This window comes from Pteropus medius, unplaced genomic scaffold, assembly GCF_902729225.1.
Source record: "Pteropus medius unplaced genomic scaffold, Ma_sr-lr_union100, whole genome shotgun sequence".
NCBI lineage: Eukaryota > Metazoa > Chordata > Mammalia > Chiroptera > Pteropodidae > Pteropus > Pteropus medius.
In genome coordinates this window covers 2,749,546-2,763,146 of record NW_024353905.1, presented here as the reverse complement: position 1 = coordinate 2,763,146, position 13,601 = coordinate 2,749,546, and positions in this window count along the sequence as shown.

Sequence of the window (13,601 nt, the reverse complement as noted above, 5' to 3'; positions counted from 1 at the left end):
ACAAAAAAAAAAAAAACAAAAAAAACAAAAAAACCCCACAAAATCCTATCATTTGCGATGACATGAATGGACCTAGAGTTTATTATGTTGAGTGAAATAAGTCAGAACAAAAAGAACAAATCAATCAAAATCAGACTCACAGATATAGAGGACAATCTGGTGATGGCCAAATGAGAGAGGGTTTGGGGGGCTGGGAGAATGGGGTGAAGGGTTAAAGAAGTACAAATTAGAAGTTGAAAGATGGTCACGGGGATGGGGAGCACGGCATAGGAAATGCAGTTAGCATTAACGTAATGGCTAGGTGGAGAGCCAGAGGAGAGAAAGAGCAATTAGGGGGAGCGTTTTATAAACTACATAAATGTCTAGCCAATGTACTATATACTTCAAACTAATAATAAAATAAAATTTTTAAAAAATAGAATGACCTCATGACCCAACAATTCCACTTCTGGTTATTTATCTGAAGAAATCTAAAACATTAAATCAAAAAGATATATGCACCCTTATGTTCACTACAATACTATTTACAATAGCCAAGATATGGAAGCAATAGATGATTAGATAAAGAAGTTGTAATACATATACACAATAGAATATTATTTAACCATAAAAAATGAAATCTTACCATTTGCAGTGACATGGATGGACCTACGTTAAGTGAAATAAGTCAGACAGAGAAAGACAAATACCATATGATTTCACTTATATATGGAATCTACAGAACAAAATAAATGAACAAAACATCAATACAGAGCAATAATTGGTGATTGCCAGATGGGAAGGGGTTGGGGAGCTGGTTTAAAAAGGTGAAGGAATTAAATAGTACAAATTAGTAGTTACAAAATAGTCATAGAGATGTGAAGTATAGCATATGGAATATAGTCAATAATATTGTATTAGGTATAGTGCCAGGTGGGTACTAGGCTTATCTGGGGAATCACTTCATAAATTATAGAAATATCTAACTACTATGCTGTACACCTGAAACTAATATAAAATAATATTGAATGTCAATTCTAATAAAAAAATAAATTTTTTTAAAAAGGAAAAAAATGATATGCTAAGTGAAAAAAGCCAGATATAAACAGCCACTTTTGTTTGATTCTCTTTACATGAAATATCCAGAACAGATAAATCTATAGAGGTAAGTTCTTGAGATAATAATTAGAAGTTTATTATCTGAAGAACCAGAAACATATTCAGCACCACTTCTCTCTTCTGACTAATAATGCCACAGTGGCTGAGTGCCAGACAGCTCCCTGAGCAGCCGGAAACAGGAATGTGATTGTCCAACACTAGGAGCAAAAAGAAAAAGAAATGATGCCTTGAAGTTCTGGTGAGAGGTGAGAGAGCATTTAAACACACTTTCTGGGCTGAAAAAAAATGCTGGCTTATTCTAGTGTTTTACTCTGCAGCTTGAATCTCTTCAGCAGTATTGCCACTTGGTGACTATCCAGCATCATGTTACCTTGTTTCCAGGATGCAGTGCCTGCTCTGATAGCTCTGACTGTTCTGTGAAAGTTCTATAAGGAAATGACTCATCTCAGTGAAAAGTTCCCTAACTCACTCAGCATTCATATCCTCCCTTTTGTCCTGTAAAGTATCTTGTCCTTAACTTCTGTTATAGCACCTATTACAATATAATTGTTTGTCCATCAGCATTCATTGATTGACTTAACAAACATATTTTTAAGTATCCACTCTGAGACAGATATGAAGTTAAGCATGGGAGATAAACTAGTAATTAAAGCTAGTTGAGGAGAAACGTGTAAATGGAGAATTAAAGTAGCGTAATATTTGTTGAGTTTTTAGCATGTGCCAGTAACTCTTCTAAATGTTTTACAGTATGTGCATTAACTCATTTAATCCTCATGAGACCTCTATAAGGTACATTCATTATTACCTCTATTTTACAGATAAAGGGATAATGGCACAGAAAGGTTAGGTAAATTGCCCAAGATCACACAGCTAGGAAATGCTAGAGCCAAGATTCAAACTTGGTCTGGTTTGTGAGCCCATGCTCTAAGTCAAAAACAACAATAAAACACTATGTATAACTGTGTCCCCGCCACCACCTTGCTCTAGTATGTAACACAATGACTGATGACAAAATAAATAAAAATTTGTACCTCTCAAATCTGAGTAGAGAATACTTCAGGTAGGGGAATTTCCAGTTATATTTTATTTTAGTTTTAATTATTTTTTTTTAATTTTAATTAGTTTCAAGTATACAGGACATTGGTTAAACATCTATATAGTTAGTAAAATGATCCCAATTGCTCCCTCCCTCCTCTGAACCTCCATCTAGCCAATGTATTAATGCTAATTGTATTCCTTATGCCATGCTTCCCATCCCCATGACCATTCGTCAGCTACTAATTCGTACTTCTTTAACTTTTCACCCCATTCTCCCATCCCTCCAACCCCCTCCCCTCTGTCAGTCACCAAATTGTCCACTATATTCATGAGTTTGTTTTTGATTCGTTTGTTCGTTTTATTCCTTAACTTCCGCATATAAGTGAAATCATATAGTGTTTATCTTTCTAGGTTCATGACAGCAACATCTTCTTCTATTTCCTTCTTTTTCATATGTAGGAGTCTTGTTTTCTTATCCTTTTACCCATTCTATTCCGCAGTAGGAGCACTTAATTCTTTTTCATTTAGGGTACTTATTGATAGGAATGTAGTTGTTACCATTCTTTATTCCTGTTTTTGATACATGATTTTTCTCTTCATAAAGAAGACCCTCCAACATTTCCTATAATTCTGGTTTGGTGGTGATAAATTCCTTTAGCTTCTTTTTGTCTGGGAAGCTCTGTATCTGTCCTTCAACTCTAAATAACAGCTTTGCTGGAAAAAGTATTTTTGGTTGTAGATCCTGGGTTTTCATCACATCATTTTTTTTTTCCAAACTTCCTCCATGGTTTCCTTTGAGAAATCAGCTGCCAGTCGTATGTGTGTTCCCTTATTTGTAATAATTTGTTTTTCTCTTGCTGCTTTAAATTTTTTTTCTTTGTATTTAAACTTTGGCATTTTAATTATGATGTGTCTTGGTGTGGGCCTCTTTGGATCTCTGATTTTTGGAATCCTCTGAGCTTCCTGGGGTTTTATGTCCATTTCCTTCACCAGGTTAGGGAAGTTTTCCAACATTATTTCTTCAAACAACTGTTCAACATCTTGATTTTCTTCACTTACGCCCATCAGACGAATATTTGGAGTCTTAATAGTGTCCCATATCCTCCTTAAGTCATCTTTATAGTCTTGACCTCTTTTTTCTTGCCATTTTGTTTGAATGTCCTGATTGGCTTTTCTGTCCTCTAGATAGGGCATGTGATCCTCTTCTTTATTCACTTTGTTTATTCCTTTGCTTATTCCATTTAATATACTTCTCATCCCAGATAATGTGTTCTCCATTTCAGACTGGTTTCCTTTTATAATCTCCATTTCCATTTTTATCTCTTTGTTGGAGTTATCTACATTTCCCAAGAGCTCATCGAGCATCTTTATAACCAGTGTTTTGAACTTTGCGTCTGTTAGATCATTTGACTCCATTATATCTGGATCTCTGTTCTATCCTCTCATATGGTTTCTGCTTCTTTGTCTTCTCAATTTGGCTGCCTTTCCATGTCTGTTTCTATGTGCTAAGCAAAGCTCCCAAGTCTCCCGGTCTTATTAGAGTGTATTTGTGAAGTAAGTGTCCAGTGGTACAGTTCTGAGAGGGATTCAGCTGCAGGCCAAATTTAGCCTAAGCCTCTACCCCTCCGGGGCCACCTGTCAAGATTCATCAAGCAATCCACAGATGCTGTGCTTCTAGTTGCCTCAAAAGGCCACACCAGAAACCGAGGTCAGTTGCCTCCAGTATGAGTCTAGGCAATGCTCAGTAAGGTGCATCTGAGTCGCTGAGGATATATGTGGATGTGGCTTGGGTGGGGCCTGGGTTGGGGGAGGCGAGGTTTCAGGGACTCCTCTGTTATCCAGTTTGATGATGTTACAGCTATGGTGGCGCTGTGTCCACGCACTGGGAGCGGGGAGGGCTCAATAGGATACCGTTGGCACTTCTGTACTGAGCAAGTCTCCCCTCCACCCTCACTCCGACAGTATCTCCCTTTAAGTCCCTGTGCACAGCCGACTGGGCACTGGGGCTCAGAGCGAGCAGGTCCATCACTCCAAAAATCCACTCCTGGTGGCGGCCTCTTTAAGAGGAGCCTGCCACTTCCACAGCCTCTATCTCACTCAGCTGCTAGACTCCCAGCAGCTCTGCCTCCTCACCCCATTCTACCTTCTGCCATGGCATGTTGATTTCTTGGATTTCTCCCTAGTTGTATGGCTTGTTCATTAAGATCTCAGGCAATTGTTGCTTGTTACTTGCTCCTTCCTCCTTGTTTCCATCACAACTTTGATTTGGTCGCCAGAGGGATGAACAGAGCCTCTATTATCTACGTCATTTTCTTCCCTCTGCTTGTTGGCCATTTTTTTATTTTCTTTGGAAAAACATCAAGTTCTTTGCCCATTTTTTAATTAGATCATATGTCTTTTGTTGTTGTTGAGTTGTATGCATTATTTATATATTCTGGCTACTATATCTTTAGCAGATATATGATTTGCAAATATGTACTCCACTCTGTGGATTGCCTTTTTGATTTCTTGATAGAGTCCTTTTATGCAAATTTTTTTAATTCGATGAAATCCAATCTATCTAGTTTTTTTGTTGTTGTTGTTATGTATGCTTCTGATGTCATATCTAAGAAACTATTGCAAAATTTAAAGCCCTGGAGATTTACTTATGCTTTCTTCTAAGAGTTTCATGATTTAGCTCCTATATTTAGGTCATTGAAGTACTTTTAGTTGATTTTTGTGTATAGTACAAGTTAGGGCTTCAACTTCACTCTGTTACATGTGAACTTCCAGTTTCCTTGGCACCATTTGTTGAATGGACTATTCTTTTGCCATTGAATAATCTTTGCATTTGTCAAAAATCAATAGATGTAAGGGTTTATTTCAAAAGTCTAAATTTTATCCCATTGACCAGTGGTTATAGCAATGCCATCAGGGCCCTGTTTTGATAACTGTAGCATTGTAGTAAGTTGAAATAAGAAAGGTTATTTTGGCAATAAAGGGACCCTTGCAATTTCATATGAATTGTTGTCTCAGCTTTAGCGTTTCTGTAAAAAAAGTCCATTAGTTTTTTAATAGTGATTGCATTGAATATGTAGGTTATTTTTGGTAGTAGTGCCATTTTAACATGAGCACATAATGTTCTTGTGTTTATTTAAGTGTTCTTTAATTTCTTGCATAGTGCTTTTTAGGTTTTAGTGTGCATGTCTTGAATCTCTCTCAAATTTATAACTATGCATTTTATCATATTTGATGCTACCACACATTAGATTATTATATCTTAATTTTATTTTTAAGTTGTTAGTTATTACTATACAGAAATACAACTGGAAGAATCACCTTTCTTGATTCCAAATTTTACAGCAAAACTACAGTAATCAAAACAGTGAGACACTGGCATGAGGATAGACATATAGACCACTGGAATAGAATAGAAAGCCCAGAAATAATCCCTTGTGTATATGGTCAATTGATTTTTCGATAAGGGCACCAAGAGCATTCAGTGGGGGAGAGGACAGCCTTTTCCACAAATGATACTGGGAAAACTTGATATCCACATGCAAAAGAATAAAATTATACCCTTACATTACACCATATACAAAAATTAAGTCAAAACAAATGAAACACTTAAATATAAGGATTAAAATTATAAAACTTTTAGAAGAAAACAGAGTAAAATTTTCATGACATCGAATTTGGCAATAATTTCTTGAATGTGACACCAAAAACAATGACAAAATAATTGGACTTCATAAAAATTAATTTCTTGTGCATCAAAGGATACTATCAAGTGAATGAGAAAACAACCCACAGAATGGGATGCAGTATCTGCAAATCATATATCTGAAAAGGAATTAATATTGATATTATACAAATAATTCTTGTAATTAAAAAAAATTCTATTAAAAATGGGCAAAGGATCTAAATAGACATTTTTCTAAGAAAATGTTCAAATGGCCAAAAACACATAAAAAGATGTTCAACATAACTAACCATTAGGAAAATGCAAATTAAAATCACAATGACATATTACTCCACACTCATTAGAGAATGAGCTCTCAAACCAGACCAAGACCGAATCTTGGTTCTAGCATTTCCTAGCTGTGTGATCTTGGGCTCAGGGAAGGGGGCAATGGAGAGTTATTGCTTAATGGATAAAGAGTTTCTGTTTGGGATGGTTTTAAAGTTCTGGAAATGGAGAGTGGTGATGGTTGCACAATATCGTGAATGTTCGAATGACACTAAATTTTACACTTAAATTCGGGAAAACTGGTAATTTTGTTAAGTATATTTTATCATAATAAAAAAATAATTTTAAGAAAATATTATGATAGCTTGCTTGAAAAAGGGCACAGACTACAGAAGAAATCGTTCTTTGTAAATATGCTCAAATCACTGTGGACCTGGGGTTTGGAGTCATATGTAAGATTAGAGTTGAGCTAAGGAAAGAATGTCTCCTTCAATACTCAATGAATAGTCAGAAATAAAAGACCATCGTGCCAAATAAGGAGATATTTGGGTGATGAGGCAGGGGTCCCCCTAGAGAGGCATGGAATAGGAGTAATTAGGATGATGATCACTGGCCAGTAATTGCAGAGGCTAACAGAATTTGTGATTTTTATTTATCTCATCCTTTGGGGAGGGAGGAGGTTAGCCACATTTATGGTCTCTTATTACTCGAGTCCATTCTACAATAAAAGAGTAGCTTTTTTGGCAGCCCTAGATCCTATCTATAATGCCCTCTTTTGATGCCAGACAGTATGGAAGATTAAAGGCTGTAAGAATAGTAATGAACTCTGCTTTTATTTTTTTCATCATCCTTTTTTATGTTAATTAAATTCTACATTTTCTTTTAAACATTTTATATGAAGTTAAATCAGTCTACCCCCACCACATCGTGTCTCTGTTTTCTCAGAAGGCTAATGCAAGAGCTCAGTGGAAATTGCCTCATGATTTTCAATTCTATTCTTAGAGAAAGACAGGTAGATCAAGAAAACAATAGAAAAGTACAACAGCTAAAAAAAACTGTGAGTTTTATGGCTTTGGCTTTCTGCCTGTGTATGCATACATGTGTGTTTGTGTGTGTGTGTGTGTGTGTGTGTGTGTGTGTATTCAGGCAATTTTGCAAAAACATAAATGTCTAGTGATACAAATAATATACTAACTATTAAATTTTTATTAAGTTTATTGGAGTAACTTTGGTTAATACAATTGTATTTTTTTAGGTGTACATTACAATTTGACATCTGTATATTCTATTGTGTGTTTACCATTCAAAGTCTAGTTTCCTTCAGCTACAATATATTTGATCCCCTTTACCCTATCTACTTCCCCCCTCCTCACCCACTCTCTACCCTCTGGTAACCACTAGTCTATAGTCCATGTCCATGAGTCTCTGTTTGTTTGTCCTGTTCACTTGTTGCCTTTAGGTTGTCCTGTTCACTTGTTGCCTTATGTCCCAAATATAAGTGATATCATGTAATTTTCAACTTTTTCTGTCTGGCTTCTTTCATTTAGCATGAGTATCTCGAGGTCCACCCCTATTGTCGCAAATGACAGTATTTCATCTTTTCTCATGGCTGAGTAACATTACATTATATATATGTACCACAGCTTCTTTAGCCAATCATCTATTGTAAGACACTTCAGTTGCTTTCATTTCTTGGCAACTGCGAATAATGCTGCTATGAACATCGGTGTGCAAATATCTTTTTGGATATGGGATTTCAAGTCTTTGGGGTAAATATCCAGTAGAGGGATTGCTGGATCATATGGTAGATCAATTCTTAGTTTTTTGAGGAACCTCCGTACTGTTTTCCATAGTGGCTGTATCAATTTGCAGTCCCACCAGAGGTGTATGAGGGTTCTTTTTTCTCCTCATCCTCCCCAACATTTGTTATTACTTGTCCTGTGATTATATTCTAACAGATGTGAGATGGTATCTCATTGTGGTTTTGATTTGCATTTCTCTAATAGCTAGCGACGTTGAGCAACTTTTCAAATATTTTTTGGCCATTTGATTGTCCTCTAGGGAGAAGTGTCTGTTCAGGTCTTCTGCTTGTTCGTTGATGGGATCATTTGCTTTTTTGTTGTTATTGAGTTGTATGAGTTCTTTATATATTTTGGAGATTAGGCCCTTATCAGAGGTGTTGCTTGCAAATATATTTTCCTATTCACATGGTTGTCTCTTTACCTTGTGGATGATTTCTTTTGCTGAGCTGAAACTTTTTAGTTTGGTGTAGTCTCATTCAATTATTTTAGCTTTTACTTCCCTTGTCTTTGATGTCAAAATCATAAACTTCTCTTTAAGTCCAATGTCCAAGAGTTTAGTTCCTATGTTTTCTAATATGCATTTTATTATTTCAGGTCTTATACTCGCATCCTTAATCCATTTTGAATTCATTTTGGTGTGTGGTGATAGACAACAGCCTAGTTTTATTCTTTTACTGATGGCTTTCCAGTTTTCCCAGCATCATTTATTGAAGAGAGTTTCTTGTCTCCACTGTATGTTTTTGGGTTTTTTTTTGTTGAAAACTATTTGCCCATGTAAATATGAGTTTACTTCTGGACTCTAACTTCTGTTCCACTGGTCCATGTGTCTGTTTTGTGGCCAATACCATGTCATTTTGATTACTGTCTCTGTGTAGTATAATATGAAGTTGGGCAGAGTGATGCCTCCAGCCCTGTTCTTTTTTCTCAAGATACTTTTGACAATTTGGGGTCTTTTGTGCTTCCATAAAAATCTGACTATTTTTTGTTCCATTTCTTTAAAAAAAAGAGAGATTTTGATAGAGATTGCATTAAATCTGTATAATGTTTTAGGTAATATGGTTATTTAACTATGTTGATTCTTCCAACCCAAGAACATGGAATATCTTTCCATTTCTTTGTATCTTCTTCGATTTCTTTTAATAAGGTCTTGTAGTTTTCATTATATAGGTCCTTCACATGGTTCATTAAATTTATCTCTAAGTATTTTATTATTTTAGTCGCAATTACAAAAGAAATTATTTTTCCACTTCTTTTCCCGACACATCATTATCAGAATATAGGAACACTATGGAATTTTGAACGTTGATTTTGTCTCCAGATACATTACTGTATTTGCTAATTGTTTCTAGTATTATTCTTGTGGAGTTTTTAGCATTTTCTATATAGAGAATCATGCCGTCTGCAAATAATGACAGTTTGACTTCTTCGTTTCCTATTTAAGTGCCTTTTATATCTTTCTCTTTTCCGATTGCACTTGCCAGGACCTCCAATGTTCTACTGAATAACAGTGGTGTTAGTAGACAGCCTTACCTTGTTCCTGATCTTAGAGGGAAGGTTTTGAGTCTTTCAACGTTAAGTATAATGTTGGCTGAGGATTTATCATGTATCACCTTTTTATGTAAAGGTACTTTCCTTCTATAACGATTTTGTTAACTGTTTTGATTATAAATGGATGCTGTATCTTGTTGAAGGCTTTTTCTGCATTTATTGATATGATCATATGATTCTTACTTTTTAATTTGTTTATGTGGTGTATCACATTAATTGATTTGCATATGCTGAACCATCCCTGTGCCTCTGGGATAAAGCCCACTTGATCATGTTTATAATCTTTTTAATATGTTGCTGTATTCGGTTCGCTAGTATCTTATTTAGGATTTTTGCTTCTGTGTTCATGAGAGATATTGGTCTGTAGCTTTTTGTGTGTGTGTTATCCCTACCAGGCTTTGGTATCAGAGTAATATTTGCCTCATAACATGAGTTAGGAAGTATTGTCTCCTCTTAGATTTTATGGAAGATTTTGAGGAGAATAAACATTAAATCTTCTTTGGATGTTTCGTAAAATTCACTGGTGAAGCTATTTGGTCCTAGACTTTTATTTTTTGATAGGTTGCTGATTGTTTCAATTTCCATACTGCTGATCTGTCTATTTAGATTTTCCAGTTCTTCTTGATTCTGTCAAGGAAGATTTTACTTTTCTAAGTACTGGTCCATTTCTTTTAGGTTATTAAATTTGGTGTTGAAAGACCTTTGGAAACATGGCGGAGTGAGAAACATCCCAAGATCTTTCCACTTGAAACAACTTGAACATCTAAAACTCAACAACAACAACAAAAAACACCCAAACTGCACACCACCACATGAGCTTGGGATCTGCGCATAAGAGCTGTCACAGGTCAGAACCCTGAGTGTCAGGCGGTGGACTGGGAGAAATAAAGAAGCTGCCTCTCGCAGCCATTGGACCTACCTGTAGGAGGAGGAGGAGAGGAGAAGAAGAGGCAAGTTTCACGAACAGCCCTGCCTGGTAAAGTGGTGAGGTCCCTACAGCTGGCTGGCAGAAGGGCCCATTCCTCAGGTCAGAAGGCAGACAAACGGGACGGTAGAAAAACAATAGTTGATTTTTACCAACTGTGGTTGCAAAACCATGGCTGATCCGCAGCCGCCAACTCCCAACCCAGAGGGCTCCTCCTCCCATGCCCTCCAAGACCGAACACTGCAGAGACTCAGGGGAATCTGAGCAAACGCTACCGAAACTGTTGCTAACACTGACAGGGACTGAAACTGAGTGTAGCAAGTGTGATTAAATATCTATCAGAAAATAAAAACGCATGTTTAAGGCTTTATATAAAGCAGGGATCTAAGAGGCTTAGATGCCACCTACAGGAAACCAAAAAAAAAAAAACTTTCTTTATAGCAGGCTAAAGAGAGACCTTTATATAATAAATCTTCTTTTTTGGACAAAAAGCAGAATACATTTCCATTAATGCCCAGGCAGAGAAATAGTCCATTAAACACCATAAACAACCAAGGTGACGAGGCATTTCAGAAAGAGAGAAAAATCTCCAGAAAATAAGCTTACAGACATAGAAATATGCACTGAAATGACAGAGAATTCAGGATGGTACTTCTGAAAAAACTCAGTGAGTTCTGAAACAAGTCAAATATTGGATGTAGGAGGAGGGTGAAGTGAGTCAAAGGGATCAAATATGTGTTAGCTGAAGGAAACTGGACTTTCAGTGGTAAACAAACAATAGAATATACAGATGTCAAATTATAATGTACACCTGAAAATTATATAATTGTCTTAACCAATGTTATCCCAATAAACTTAATTTAAAAAAAAAATTGTGTTATATACTTTTTCATAGTATTCTTGTATGATCCTTTGTATTTCTGTGATGTCAGTTGTGATTTCCCCTCTTTCATCCCTGATTTGATTTATTTGTGTGCTTTCTCTTTCTTCTTTAATGAGTTAGCCAGGTGTTTGTCAATTTTATTAACCTTCTCAAAGAACCAGTCCTTTGTTGCATTTATTTTTTTCCATTATTTTTTTTTTCAATTTCATTTATTTCTGCTCTAATTTTGATGATTTCTTTCCTTCTGCTGATTTTAGACTTCATTTGTTCTTCCTTTTTTAGTTTTTTAAGATGAAGCATTATGTTTTATATTTGGGCTCGTTCTTATTTTTGGAGTTAAGCCTGCAATGATATGAACTTTCCTCTTATGACCGCTTTTGCCATGTCCCAAAAGTTTTGATAAATTGTACTATCATTATCATTTGTTTTTATGTATCTCTTGAACTCTCTTTTTATTTCTTCTCTGACCCAGTTATTCTACAGTAGCATGTTGTTTAATCTCCATGTATTTGTGGTTCTTCCTGATTTCCTTCTGCAGTTGATCTCTAGGTTCAAAGCATTATGATCAGAGAATAGGGTAGGTATAATTTCCACCCTCTTATATTTGTTGAGGTTATCTCTATGTCCCAGTCGATTCTTGAGAATGTTCCATGTGCACTAGAGAAGAATGTATAAGCAGCCGTTTGGGAGTGGAAGGCTCTGTAAATGTCATTTATGTCCAGTTTGTCAAATGTATCATATAATGATGTTATTTCCTTATTGATTTTCTGTTTAGATGATCTGTCCCTATCCAACAGTGGGGTATTTAGATCCCCTACTACGATAGTGTTTGGGTCTCTTTCTCTCTTTAGTTCTGTTAGTAACTGCTTTACATATTTCAGCACTCCCTGATTGAGAGCATAGATATTAATAAGTGTTATGTCTTCTTGGTGTATGATTCCCTTTATCATTATGAAGTGTCCCTCAGTATCTTTTTTTATCTTTTATATTTTGAAGTCCATTTCCTCTTATATTAGTACCGCTACTCCCGTTTTTCTCTGAATGACATTTTCTTGAAATATTTTCCACCCTTTCACTTTGAGTCTATATTTGTCTTTGAAGCTGAGATGTGTTTCCTGGAAGCAGCTTATGGTTGGATTTTGTTTTTAATCTATTTGGCAACTCCGTGCCTTTTTATTATTGAGTTCAGTCCATTTACATTTTGGGTGACTATTGAAATATGAAGTTTTCTTATAGCCATTTTATCTTTTGCTTTCTGTTAGCTCAGTGTTTCCATTGCTTCTTTATCCTTGTGTTTCTGTTTTCTTTATTTTGGTTGGGTTTTGTAGGTTTTCCCTCTGGTCCTTCTTGTTTTATGTTACATACTTCAGTTTTGAATCTTTGAGATGTGGTTACCATTATGAATATGCAAAGAATAATATATATATATTATATATATATGTATATATATATGTACATATACGTATACATATATGTACATATACGTATACGTATATATACGTATATATACGTATACGTATATATACGTATACGTATATATACGTGTATATATACATATACACACGTATATATACACATATACACACGTATATATATATATATGTATATATATATACATATACATATACGTATACATACATACATATACACACGTATATATATATATATATATGTATATATATATATACAGTCATACGTTTCCTTCCACGTGCACCTTATCTCTATTCTCCTTTGCAATTTTGGATCTTTGAATGAGCCCCTTTTCAGTCATTGTTGTCTCAATTTGTCCCTATGTATGCTGAAAGTTTATTACTATCTTGCTATAGCAATTCTATTCTTATTATATAAGCTTATAATGCCCTGTTAGTGAGTTACGCTTATATAAACTTTCTGTTGCCTGATGGTCACTTTATCCTAATTGCGTTTTTCTTTGTCGTTTTGTTTGGTTAGGCTGACCCCCTTCAGTATTTCCCATAGTGCAGGCCTCATGGTGGAGAATTACCTCAATTTCTGTATGCCTGAAAAGGTCTTAATTTCTCCTTCACATCTAAAGGAGAGCTTAGCTAGATACATTATTCTAGGTTGGTAGTTCCTTTCACTTAATATTCTGAATATATGATTCCATTCCTTTCTGGCTTGTAAGGTTTGTGCTGAGAAGTCCGAGGATAGTCTAATGGGTTTTCCTTTATAAGTTACATTTTTCTTCTCCCTGGCTACCTTGAGAATTCTTTGTTGTTAATTTTTGATAATTTTAATATAATGTGCCTTGGTGAAGGCATTTTTGGTTTTAGATAATTGGGTGTTCTGTTGACTTTTTGAATTCCAAGATCCAGTTCATTCCTTAGATTTGGGATGTTC